At 32.1% G+C, this 14,690-nt stretch overlaps 1 protein-coding gene and 1 long non-coding RNA gene across 8 annotated transcripts in view; one reads left to right on the top strand and one right to left on the bottom strand.

Annotated features, from left to right (window-relative positions):
- LOC147067947 (Ig-like and fibronectin type-III domain-containing protein 2) overlaps positions 1 to 14,690 on the top strand; it is a 277,069-nt gene that overhangs the window by 86,047 nt on the left and 176,332 nt on the right. The gene's annotated exons all lie outside the window — the stretch shown is intronic.
- On the bottom strand, positions 11,355 to 13,831 carry LOC147067948 (uncharacterized). Its single transcript, XR_015071362.1, has 3 exons — positions 12,324 to 13,831; positions 12,114 to 12,217; positions 11,355 to 11,457 (listed from the first exon to the last, which is right to left on the bottom strand). It is a non-coding gene; the product is annotated as an uncharacterized LOC147067948 (long non-coding RNA).

Here is a 14,690-nt window from a genome sequence, read left to right as displayed (position 1 = left end):
TCTTCATTGTTGTCTAATTTATACAAAACAATAACTGTCAATACTATCATTATGACGTACGTAGTGTGTTAATAAACTTCATTTGAAAATTAGCACGTAGACAATCGAAGATGTTTTCAATAAACGAACGTCTGTTTTAAATCATGTGATATTATTTAATTATGCAAGAAATAATTTAAATCTTTTGTAGGTTTAAAATTGGTCATAAAATACAATTTTTAAACAGTATCTCATTTTAAATAACAAATCACTGAAATGTATGTCGAATTATGTTTTGGTTATGTAGGTTAGAACAGAGATACCCAACCGGTGTGCCACAACTTATTTGGAAGTCTGTCGAAAGCGTATATTATATTTCTGGAGGTAAATTTTGTTAATAGGGGTAACCATTCGAACGTTAAACGGGAAGGAAAGTTGTGAAAGAGACCTTAAAATAAACTGTCAAAATTAGCCTTTGATTTATTCTGATTGTTATTTTCGTTCAATGTGTGTGTGCCTGTAACGTGAAAAAGTTTCCGAAGCACTGTAACGAAATAGATAAAATGCTTTTATTTGATCTTGTAAAGTGTATGGTTGTAATTTTACTATTGATTTGAAATTAATGTTCTCGTAAAATTAAGTGAAGAAAATGTTCTTTCGTAACATTCATTACATTAAAAAAGTATTATTGCTTGTTAAGTTGCTTTAAGTGACTTTTATATCTATAATAAACACAATGTAATGAACAAAGTGCATTGCTGTACATTAATTATATCACTTGTCTGACATTTTTGTGATGGTTGCAAGTTTCAACACTTGCAATTAAGAAAATTTTTAACTATCTTCACAGATAACTACTATACTATGGTACTTTAGAATAAGAAATAACTGTAATTTACTTATAGGGTACAAGTGGAGATTTTTTGGTATTTTCAGAGCATAATTTCGGATATTCCTTAAACGTTGTTGATACTCTATTTATATAATTTTGAAGCCTTATTATCCTTTATATTTATTTTAAACATTTGATGACTGCATAAAGTATTTTTATTACATAAAATGGTATTCTTTTAAACCTCTCGATCTAATGTTTTAGAATATAGTCATATTTCAGTACATCTATGTGCAGCGTGGTTAATATTTTTTAGATTTATTAATTTTTAAACGCATTTACAAAACCATTAGTAAAATTAATGTTAACATTATATAGTGAAATAATTACGTTATTATTAATTGAAAATATATATTTATAATCTCTGTGATCCTAAATTTGACAAGAATTGGGCATTTTATTATTCAAAAATGGGCACGATTAACACATTTTAAGATAATTCTAAAGATACTGAATATAAGCTATGTTTTTGACCATTCAAATGTGGTAAAATATCCTACGAATAATTATTGTTTTATAACAATTATTGACCTATGAATTAAAGTAGTATTTTTTGAAATACGCCATTTCTATTGGCATTTCCCAGTGGTTAAGCTACAGCATACGGCCGTCCCCATTTTGTGAATAATAAAATGCCTAATTCTTGTCAAATTTGGAATCACAGAGATTAAAATATATTTTTTTATCGTAAATATTTCACTATATAATGTTAATATTAATAACTTTACTAATGGTTTTATAAATGCGTTTAAAAAATAATAAATCTAAAAAATCTTAACACCACTGCACATGGATGTACTGAAATATGACTATATTCTAAAACAGTAGATCGAGGGATTCAAAATAATACTATTGTATATAATAAAAATACTTTATGCAGTCATCAAATGTTTAAAATAAATATAAAGGATAATAAGGCTTTAAAATTATATAAATAGATGATCTACAACGTTTAAGGAATGTCCAGGATTATGCTCTGAAAATACCATAAAATCTCGATTTTGACCTACGTGGCACACGTGGGCTATTAAGAGCCTACCTCCACTCTTCACCACTGCTATATAAAGCCTTGTTTTAACCGTAATTCTGACGCCTGCTTTAGTATTTATATTATAAGTAAACATAATCATTGTTTTCATAATATTAGTATGTTAAACAAACGGATTTCCTACGATCAATAGTGATTTGCACTTGTATGCTCGCAATAAACACTTGCATAACATAGCGATATCTATTCATCACTGACTGGTACGAGCGCTTCGGTGTGTTTTAACGCCTTGTCCATCGCGTGCCGCTAATTACTGCCACGGTGTATTTTTCATAGCCGAAGTTGCAATGAACGTGCATGTTACGTTACCAATATACTGTGTTTTATTACCGAGCGTTTGTGTAAAGTGTAAAGCACGCTATACGACATTGACCGACCGAGCGATGCGTTTTGCAAAGTACGGTTTGCGGAAAAGACTTGAGCAACTTTCAATACAAATAAATGAAAGTGGAATACAAATAATATGTGGAATGTGAGTAAATTATCGTCTACTGGGAATAGCATAACTGCAAAAATTGCGAGTTTTTTTTTATGTAGGCGACATCTGTTAGCAGTCATGTATGTTATATATTATGATGCAGTATGGCTTATTTGAGATTATGTGGGTGATGATTATCCGTGCATGAAATGAACGAGATTTAAATATGTTATAGAAGGTATCGCAGCTCAATCGTGGCAGTAAATTTTTCCAGCGCATTATTCTATACACAAGACTGCTATCGGCTGGTATCGGCAGCTATGGAGGGTATTTATCCATATTTTTGTAATGAGGTATTATAATTTTTCAATAAGCTAGTTGTAATAATTGTTCCGGAATTATTTCGGATGCCGCCAACGAGTGCGGCACTTCGTATCCTTGTGGCACAGCCTCAAGGGTTCCGTCGCCGTGGCTGGCCCTCACTCACCCTGTAGCGGTGCTACAAGAGTGACCTACGTGCCAACTTGTGCTTGCCCTATGCCCCAATGTTGGGACGTGACAGGATGGAAGAAGAAGAAGAATAATTGTTACAATAAGTGGTATGTTTTAATAGCACTTCTCTTGGCTGTGCTAACTTTTAGAGCGAGATATACAGTTTTGACTGTTTAGACGGCTAACTTATTGTAACAAATTTTATTATAATACCTCAATACGAAAAACTACCGTCGATAGCCGCCGATAGCGGCTGATAGCAGTCTTGTGTATAGAATAGATGCGCAGGCGTAGAAAGGAATGTATTTTACTTAACAAAAAAATGACAAATTATTAATAAATATGAACATTAAAAATTCAATAAATAAAACATCGAGGAGTCGTTAGAATGTGATTCATATGACTCAACATAATATGATGATTGATATATGTATAATTTTCACTGTCAGTCAACCGTGAGAGAAAGATTATGAAATTATCTATTGAAATAGCACTTTGTACTGACATCAGAAAATTGTAAATAATTTTCAAAAACATAGATATTCTTCATAACGTATTACGTATGTAAAATAGCGGTTAAACGGAAATATGCAAAAATATTTTAAAATAATAAATAAAAATAAATAGTTAATATTATTACTGTTTATCAAGTATACGTGCCAAAATCATGGCCCACCTGTAGTTTACTCTAATTATACTTTGGACTTGTATTTCCTTTCACTACCTCCAACTTATCAACGCCCGTTACACGTGCAAGATACCTTAGCATAATGATCATCAGGCGCACTTCCAAGTCCCGGAACTACCTTCCCAAGATATTGATTATGATTTAATTTATTACGGTCAAGCCTTAATGAGAAGACATCCTCATACAAACTTTTAGAAAGCTGAGAATATTTCCGTCCTCGATATCAAGTTGCAATGACTAATCGTTCCAACTAATGACTGAATTGAGAAGCTCTTCCACTTCAAAATCAAAATATGGTGACACTTCCGGATGATATTATAGACATCCTGCAATTCGGCATATAAACAAGTATGACATTCTATTAGACCAAGCTAATTGAGTTACGCATATAATTATTTAATCAAGTAAAATAATTAATACTCAGGATACCAAAATTATCTTCAGCAATTTTTAATTGAGCCGATTTGCTATTGAGACGAGGCCTATAGGAAGGGAATTGATAGTTGCTTTTAGTAAATCTACGGCATCATAATATTATATATAAAACTATGAACCCTGCACACCGTAATACACGACATTTAAAACCAGGGTATCGGGTAGTTCTTTTTAAAATGGTCCCAGCAGGAGGGCGCACCGCCTTCATTATATCATATTATAAGTTTAATCTAAAAGTATGTAGAGATGTAGCAGATAGTGAGGGAAATTATTACGTATGTATTGAACACACCCTTAAAATGTTTACGTAAGGTATTTTAAATAATTCGTCATAATTATTTTTGACATAAAAAACTTTGGCGGTTCTTATAGATATCAATCGAGTTTTAAAATCTCGAGGAAGTGTGAAGAAGTGGATCCTAGGTACGAATTCCGTTTCTGAAACATTCAAACATTTTTTACAATCTGTGTTTTTATCAACAGCTTAGACCTATTATGATTAGCAACCATTTATTGTAAAAAAATGTTTTAAAAAACGTCCTGGTAAGCGGTAAAAATTCTCATTGGATTTTAGAACAAATGGAAAAAAACGGAGATAAAAACGATGAATTCGATAATATGAAAAATAGCTTATATTAACACGATTTACTTATTATAAAGCAATCATTCTTCAAATCGGTATTTATACGTGGTGTGCATGCATTTTCATAATATTATCTACCGTGCCAAGATACAATCTTGTTACCAGGAAACAAGGTCATATTATTATCGCATAAATTCCACCTTTCATTGTTTGTAATGAAATCAAGGTGTCAACTAATTACCAATTACAGTGTTTAATAAATAATAATTACGTAAGGATATAAATATAAAAAAAAATATCATTACAACATTAATTATTGTATTTTTAAAGCCTGTTAAAAAAGTATAATCAGGCTTTTAATGATCCATTTTTGTAATAACAATTTAGAAGCTGGAAAAATGAGTGGTGCCAATGCCAAACTATATTTCTGTGAAAAATACTGGACTTATATTTGTTTAATATTTGTTTTACGTTGTAAAGGCTGTATCAGTATTTAAACAGTTTGATCACTATCGGCGGATATCAGATTACAGTGATTTTTGATGATAGCGAGGAGGATCGAATATAAATCCTAAATTATTATAACACTAACACAGCAGAATATTTTAATTTAAACTAGGATAGAATTCTCGTCTGTCAAAATCAAAATTTGTTGTATTTAAAAAATCTGCGGCATCTTATTGTGGAAGTGAAGATTTTTTCTCCGTGCTCTTCTCTCCAAGGGCAATTTTCAACAAGTCAAACCAATAAAATCAGTCTTACTTGAGAGCGTGCTAACCTTGGTCTTAGTTATCTGCTCCTGAGACATTGGCAGGCGAAAAAAATGCTGATCCTTCACATCAAACGTAGAACCTCGTGATACGCTCGATTAAGATCGAAAATGGTGATGCAAGGCGGGTTGGTTTGGAAGGGCCATTGTTTGTATTATTCAATTGATTTATTATTGTTTGTAATTTTAGCAAAAAAAAATAAACTGCGTGGTTGTTAAGTGAACCCTAATGAATGTAAATGCATCCAAAATCAAGGTTCACACCATAATCAATCAATATGATCACAAACTTTGGAATCATCTTTTTGTTTATTTCTGTGCCATATCCATTATTGAACGTTAACAATGATTTTGGTTATCTATTCCTTTACTATCCAAATATATATGGTGCTGATGATAGACCAGTGACAAAGCTCGAAAAATCAACAAACTTTTCTGTATTTGAACTTTGGCGTGATAAAAAACATATATCATAATCGTTCTTTAAAAAATATTGAGCCGCTTAAAAATTTTATATTTTCTAAAATTACATTCGATTGATTTTCACTTACGAATTTTACATTTTGCAACTAGAAGCCCCTAAAATATCAATATGGTGATATTTTATCTTCATACTATATTAAATAATATGACTATAAAATACTAATATTTTTGCGATTGACCTTAGGATTCAGTTAATGGATAAATTAACTATTTTTTTCAATTTAAATTTATATTAAATATTGTGGATTTAATAGAATAAATCCAAGATGAAAAAAAGTTGCATAGACGTGTTCCTGGGAAATTCGATGAGCTTTGTTGATAAATGAATTTGTGAAGAGACGCGTAGCGAAATATGAAGGGGCTATTAAGTCGATTAAATAACTAATGCCTCGGTTCTTGCGGGTGACACGATTCATTTTTCAAACAGTTTCGCGCGTCGTCTTCGCTCACTTCCGGCCAAGTTACAAAAGCTAGAAGCTTGGATGACTTTATCGCAGACTATTACTTATAGCAGCAGATATTTCTGTCTCAAGCACGAGAGCACCTCTTATAGACCATGTAAAATGCGGCGTCATACTCTGATGGTGCCATAAGTGCAGCTATGAACTAAAATGGCGGTTGCCTGATTTATTATTTCGATTATGTGATGTATTATTATCTACATATTTACTCATTTAGCTAAGGCATTACTTAGATACACTATGTATTTATATAATTTTTTGTTTTACTATAATTTTGAAGGGTTTTGAAAGGGTCCGCTAGAAAACTCAAGGGACGCTATAAACCAAGAGGAAGATAGGTGTCTAAAATGGGGAAACAATACAATTAATCAATATATGTCACTTTTGCATGTATGAATCATTTAGAGAATAAGAAAAACACTTAATCAGTTCTTTTTCAATGTGTGACATGTTGTATTTCCAATATATTACATATGAGTATATAAAAAAAACTAACATGTAAATGTTTCTATATGAGTAAATAATATGTGTTTTGACGTTGTGATACGATATACTAATGAGATATATGCTAACAATATTATGTCTGCTTGTGAAAGTGTATGATTTAAACGAGATCAGAAGTCAGAAATAAACAAGGATACTTTATCTAAGCGACAAAATAAATTCTTTTGAGGATACTGGTTTATGAGAGTCCTTTAATTCTTCACGTGCTGGATCCATTAGTAAATTATTGATTGAATGGATAAAAATTGTAATTATGTAATAATAAGTGATTAAAATGATGCTATAGATCATTCAGTCCAATGAATCTCGATCCCGAACTCTTTCACTAAGACTTTTTACGTCGCTTTTAACGTTGTTTGCTCATTTTCTCTGGAGGTGGCCTAGGGTACAAGTCCATGTTGAGGTTGCTAAATAAACCTTATAGAACCCTAAATATATTTCACCTAACAGCACGTCTGATTTTGTTTGCGTTAAAAACATTTAGTAACTATGTCCAGGTTAACAGCAGTTTGGATTTGAATATACTCTTCACTGCGGAAAACACTACATTCCTACTCTTGAGTCTATGGGCAAGTTTGAGGTTCATCTAAGTTCTTTTTCATGTTTAATTTATCATATTTTATTTTTAACCGAGCTGTCTACTGGAAAGTGTAGAATTGTAAAATACCTCAGATGCAAGGTTTTAAAAGATTACGAAATTTTTCACTTAATTCAAATTGATGTATTAAACCGTCTCAGAATTATCGTTTTTATTACGAGGGTTTCATAAATTAGTTTACTGTCTAAATTATTAAAGATTAAGTTACAAACCAAGACTAACGGAAATGTTCTGTATTGAAATATTTTCATTGATTTATTTATTCCAAAATATTATCGTAACGTTAAAGAGACCATTGTCAATAAGGCTGTGCCAAAATATGTTAAATTGAAGATATAAGAAGACTACTAGGACGAATGATTTAATTAGCCGCAAGTCATTTTGTATTGCAGATTCATATATTACAAACTTCACATTGCTGTCACCAAAAAAAACCACTCGATAAGTAAATTCCATTATTTTTTTAATTCCAAGAAAAACATTGAATCTTATTTTTTATGAATATATCGTAGTGTTTTGTTATCACTCAAATGGTATATGGTATGGTAAAATATCTATGGTATCACTCAAAATATACCGAAGTTAAGATATAAATTATCGAACATAACGCACTCGCAACAATTCAAAACGAGTAGATAGTGATCGGATAGTAGCGGTGAGGTGAGATGGTGAGACTAGGTCCAACCGTTGTCTATATAGGTAGATATATGACATTCAAATCGTATTTTACAACGTTTTTATTATCTTGTATTCTTGTTTGTCCGGTGGTTGTTTGCCCAGTACAAATCTTGCAATCGATTTTTAACTAACTTCCCAACTAGCTAGATATTTGAAACTTTTAGAAGTTATCAGTACACGATGCCAATGCATTCTTTTAATACTTTTAGCCATCTTTAAGCAGAATTGAATTCATTTTTAGTTAATTCTTTTTGTATGGAAAGTTATTTCAGACAAATCCGTAAAAAGTAAAAGACTATTATTGGTTGCTAAGGGGGTGGTCCTAGCAACTAAATTATTAATACATACCTGCGTTACTATGGAAATCAAAATGAAATGTCAAAATGACATTTCATTATTCTATATTTGTTTGTTTGTTTGTTTTTTATTTACTTCATATCAAGTACAAGTTTGAGCATATTGAACATAATAATTCAACAGAAAATTTAAAAACGTTGTACATAAAAAGTTCTTCTTATCTTGTAATTATTTTATATATGTATACTTTTTATCTTTATAGTTCGTGCGAACGAAGTTGCGACAATCACTAATTTACAAATAAAATACTACTTAAATGGCATTCCCCTCGTAGTCGAATGCGTAAGGCACTGGTTTCTCATCTGGGGACTCCGGATTCAATTGCCAGTTCGATCACAGTACATTTATTTTGATTTTCTCAAATATTGGCTTCTTCTATGATTGCTTTACTGCTTCCACTACACTAATCTTTCACTACTAGTACTACGACTACACTATTGTCAGTATTGTCATTGGCCGCCCTGGACACTTTAATCCGTTTTATTAAGACGGTACTTCAGTGAAACGGCAAATAATTTTCAACTATAGGTGCGACGAAATTTTGGACTCGTTGTGGCAATCGGACAGCGAACGTCGAGCTTTGAACACGTAAATTTGTTTCGTGATGGCGACGGGGGTATTCATTCTTAAATCGTGTAAAGATGACTAAAAAACGTTACCCATTTACTTGAAAAAGAAAACATGTCAATGAATATATTATTATTGTTACTAATAAAACAATAAACAGAACATTAAATGGACGCATGTTGGATTTATATGACAAATTATATTTCGTTCGGCACGCGTCATATGCACAATCCGCTCATCGCCTAGCCACGATCTTTTTAGACCATGCCTCAACTGAGATATTATAGCCTTAAATGTGTGGCGAAAAAAGTGGTGAATGCGAAACTATCATTTTGTAATGGCCCTCGTAGTCCCAATATGTAAGGTAACGGCTTCTTATCCTGGGGTTTCGGGTTCGTTTTCCGATACATGAATTTGATTTTTTCTGGTGGTGTTTTGTGATTGTTTCACTACTACTACTACTGCTTTACTACTATTGCACTACTGTCTATCATTGGCAATAATGTCCCTTTATAGTGTTAAAATTTGAAAAAAAATGTATGTAATAAATACATAATATACATTATAGCGCCTTTCAGTAATTCATTAAAAGTGAAAACCTCGTATTAAATTGATAAAGTCAATGTTGGGCATAAATCTTACCCCCATGGGAATTGAACATGTAAATCAGAGTTCAACAATATGGATGCCTGCAACATTTTTCTCTTGACTTTCGCCCCTGAGTTCGTCTGACAACATCCCTCCCCTCTCCACTTATCTCTAGTTCTTATCCTCGGTAAAAATTGCATCTACAACTCCGCACCTCAACAGGAAATAAGTTTTAAAAAAATCACCCCATAAGTTCTATATTGCTTCCCCTCCGAGTGGAACTAAGCCTGCGAGACATAAAGGTGTCACTTCTACACTATTGTGTGTATATAAACGTTACATGAAAATAAGTGTACAAAATTGCCATTACGATATAATAATTAAAAAGTATTTATAAACAATATAGCAGTTTAAGACCTTAACACTTTTATATGTAAAAATATAAATTTAATTAAAATAAGTTTTAAAACACTAACACAGTCTTAAGAAAATATGACTACGTTTTCTTTTATAACTAGAATAACTTCTTTTAATTTTTTTTTCTTATAATATGATTGTTTCTGAGGTTTTCGAAAGTAAAAAAGCACCCTTGCTCATCAATTCAATAGTTCTGATTATCATCACATAATAATATACTAAATAAAGAAAAAGATACAATATTTTAAATGTAAATCCATTCCAAATACTGTATCGACATAGATGAGGGTTATTTCTTTGTTAATTGCATCAGTGTCAACTTAGAATAATAATTTGAAGGTGATTCCTTTTTCTTGTTTGGGTTACCGAACCGCCCCCAAAATTAGACTTGAATGTGTGGCTAAGTTTTTTGGGATATAGGATCGATAAGTTTTCATAATTTATAAATTAAATAATCAATCATGAGAATGCTATTATGTAATAACTAACAATAATATTTTTTAATTGACGAATTAATTAAAATATATTAATAAGGTAGGTAGCCAATTAATTATATCGCTGCCGGACACTAAAGACTTTTTTTTTTGAAAAAAAATATCCGGTTTTGTATAATTTCTTGATTGAATATTCTGTCTGGTATTAGAATCCCCAATGGATATGAATATTATAGTGAATTAATTTTGACGCCGATCGCTAGCATGTCGACATAATATAATGTGGGTCCCGGGTTCGTATTCCGCGTCTGGAAATAATCACATATTGTTTTTCGACAAGGCCTGAACAAAAACGATGCATGAGTGCGAGTGAGAAAGTATTCGGCACCCTTATAATCTCTGCGACACGCGCTAGAGTAAGATAAAAGGTCTACATATTTTTAAGTTGGTTTCCAAAAATATCGCCGGCAAATAGTGCTGAATCACTTCACGTAGCGTGTTGTTCGTGTTGCTAAATTTGCTATTTTTTGTGTTAGTCAGTGGTAAATATTTTTAGTTAATTAAGTAGGAAAGGTGGTTCTGCATGTTGTATTAAAATATGGTAGCCGTACTGATAAGCAAGAAGATGGTATTACGTTTCATAGGTGAGTTGATACATGTTCGTGACAATTTATTTGTATATTATTATTTATTTTAATATCAGTGACCTAGTGTTTCTTTAAAATAACTTAAATTATGGATATATTTACCTAATTGGTTGCATTTTGACCGCTTAAAAATACTATATAACGTAAAAAAACAGAAAATTATATTTTAATTCTGAGCGTCTAGTGCGAGCACTTTGGGCGAGCACTAGCGAAATGGTCTAAGGCGAATGCGTTCGCTCGCCCACAAACCAAACGCACGGCACGTAGCTTCATTTAGCAATGCAACGGGTGGCGTCTATATGTATCTATAGTCTATGTTTTTCGATGTGCATTTGGGCCCAAAGAATGGACCTAATTGGTTGAGCAAATGGCTATTATTCAATTCTCGTAAAAATGAATCTGTTAATACAACCCACACTCTTAGAGCGGAATGCAGAAACATTTGTCATAACTAAAATTTCCTTAGCAAAAAACACTATGCAGAAACACTGTCCTTAGTTAAGATCATTTTTATTGAAAATAATACCATATTTAAAAATTCTCGTTAGGTAAATTAGGTAAATTATTTTATAATCGTTAAACGATGACAAAAATATGACAACTGCATTTTATAAATGCAATAACTATAAATACATATTAATATTTAATTATAATACTCTTATGTTTCCGTTATAAGTCATTATACGTGATTCCACAGGCACCACAAGTTTTTTTTTTAACATGGTAACACTAGCATCAAGTGTCATTCTTCATCTGGTATTTTGTATTTCTGCGGGCTGGCGTATAAAAATAAAATAATATTCTGCAAGTACATGCCAAACGAATTAACACTATCAATATCCATATTGAGATACATTGTCAAATGAATTTGAGTGTATGGACTGTGTTATAGACATGCGAATTTATTTTGACAGCAGCTGTCAGTGGTAAATGGTAATACAGAAGGGGGCGTGTTCATAACAAAAGTAGTCTATGGTTAAGGATTCCTTAACTCTATACTCAGGATTGTCTATAGTTAAGTCATCCTTTTCGGCGACTTATCCTTAGGAACGAAATCTTAGATTGTGCATTCCGCTCTTAGCCTGACCGTAAATGATCTTCTGTGGATCGAACATGGTAAAAAAAATAAGATGATTAAACTTTAGGTATATTAAATCTATGTTTAGGCATAAGAATTAACTCTGCTGCATTTGTCATTAGAAATATATTTTCTGAGGTGTCGCAAAATAAATATAACTTAAATGATTATTTATATAAAAAGTTGAAAGTAGTAAATCCATCTCACTGTTTAACAGCGGTAATTATAGGTACACACAAAAAATCATAGTCGGCTTATGTGTGATAAAGAAATTATTAAGTTTCTTTTGATTATTTCGAACCTTACTTTAAACACCAACTTGTATCACAGTAAGGTGATACACAACGGAACTGGAGATAATCAATATAGGAATAGGTCAGGTCTTGGGCACAGCTGTCTTTATACAGATGTTCAAGGGATTCCCTTTTATTGTGAAATTATCCCGATTAAGATGGTCTTTTGACTTGTCTAAGTGTTGCAACAGGTATCTCAAAACTTTTGAATAGGATTTTCATTGTTCTTTTTAAATACTTTACCTACTTTGTCATTCATTTAAGACTAGGTAACTGAATATATTATATACATGAATACTTATTCTTAAAATTAAACATTCAAACCAAAAATACTTATCTTTTTTTGTTTTATAAAATAATATTCTCGATCGTTCCCTTATGGTGGAGAATCTGGATAACTTCTTTGTTTATTGCAGACATCACCAAGACTTTTTGCTCCTTTTTGATCCTCTGCTACTCTCAGGGTAGTACGAATGCTGTTTACAGTAAACTTTTTTATTTAACCGTTCCACTACTCCAAAAAAAGTGACCTATTTATTTCCAATTTTATGTGGCTTTTTATTTAAATAAGGACGATCCAAAAAAAAACTTCAAATTTTTGGGCCTCTTACTTTACGCACAGATTAGTGCGTAAATAATGTGCGGCTTAGGCCTCCTGCGCCATGCGCGCATTGCATGACTACTTGCAGTGTGCTCCGCAATTTATGTTTGAAACACAAATGCAAACCGTGTTTATTTCAGTACGGTTTGGCAAATATATTTCAAAGCAAAGATCTCGAAGGTTTTCTTTCTATTTGGTTAATACATAACAATAATTTTTCTGGAGTTAAATGTGATATTATTTAATTCTGCGCTCTTAAATGCAACAGGTAGTAAAATATTATTTTCATATAATATTCTAGTATGTCTTTTTTCTCTTATGGCAAAACAGTAAAATTTTTCTCAGATAAAAATCTCAATATGAAGCCGTCGAATAAAACCTGGCGATATAATATTAATATTCGTCCTTATACCTAAAAAAGAAACCGTGACATAATAAACCATCTAAAAAGCCAATAAACGTTCACGCAAGATAGGTATTGCTTGGCATACATTATCTCCACGTACTACGACCTACGTCAGAGGTTCCTCGAAAAGGGAAACCTGCAACGTGAGTCGAATAATTTTCCCTCGAGGGAGACCGTGTAGTTAATCTGTTTCTCAGGATTTGCGATTTCGAAATAGCCATTGAAGACTTTAGACCACGGGTCCCCAAGGTGTTTTCTAGGTGGTCGCCAACTACAAAATAGAAAACCAAAAAAAAAATATTAATTTATAAAAAAGATAATATGACATAAACTCGGAGTCAGAGTAAACATAGCGACACCTAGAAATAAATGAGCACTCAGATCCACTACACGTAAAACCGTTACAGATCACTTGAAAAAAAGAAACAAATCTCAAAAAAATCTGCAGTTGAGAATGTAGTCAGATGCAGAAAACAAAGAAGACCATTCTGGAAAGCACCTGTATGAAGATTGGACGAAGAGTGATGGGACTAGAATCGCACTCACCTCTAAACCCTACTTACAGAATTTAGTACATCACAATAGCATTTAGCACGAACGTTATGCCGGGTCCACACTGGCAACATGTCGCCGGCAACCTCGTTAAATTTTACGGTAAGTATAATAATTATCGTAAAATTTAACGAAGTTGCCGGCGACATGTTGCCAGTGTGGACCCGGCATTAGCTACCACCGACTCATACTCCTCCTATACAATGTAATGCTAATTCATACACACATGCGCTCAAAAATTGCTTTCTACCCATTCGCTGCGGGCCTTTTAATTAATTTTAATTACCACATTTAAATAACATGCTAATTATATCTATCTATCTATCTTTTTTACTTTTATTTTCATACAATACATCATATTTGAATAACTCGAAATATTATGGATTTAAAGTTTCATCATGGCCCTAGAAACTAATATATAGCGAGATCTAACGGTTAACGATAAAGGTAGCGATGAAAAAGGAAAAATCAATCAAACACGCAATCTAATAGTCGTTCAAAAGTTACAATACCTGTCCGCAACGATGTAAAACTAAAATTGTCTAATCATATTAAAAATCAAAATGTTGTACAGAATTGAAAGTCAGACAATAAATAAGTGAAGAGACTCTAAAATGAGACTGGATTAATCCAGCGTACGAAAAGTTTCAGTAAGTAGGTATAGAATTAAAAATATAATGCAAGAATAACATGAAAAAGATTTAAAAAAAAGATAGTCTTCA

The sequence above is a fragment of the Rhyacophila brunnea genome, unplaced genomic scaffold (genome assembly GCF_057557595.1).
Source record: "Rhyacophila brunnea isolate RB1 unplaced genomic scaffold, BYU_Rbru_1.0 scaffold_3, whole genome shotgun sequence".
NCBI classification, from domain to species: domain Eukaryota; kingdom Metazoa; phylum Arthropoda; class Insecta; order Trichoptera; family Rhyacophilidae; genus Rhyacophila; species Rhyacophila brunnea.
The sequence above is the reverse complement of the archived record's forward strand: the minus strand, read 5'-3'. Positions and strand labels throughout refer to the sequence as shown.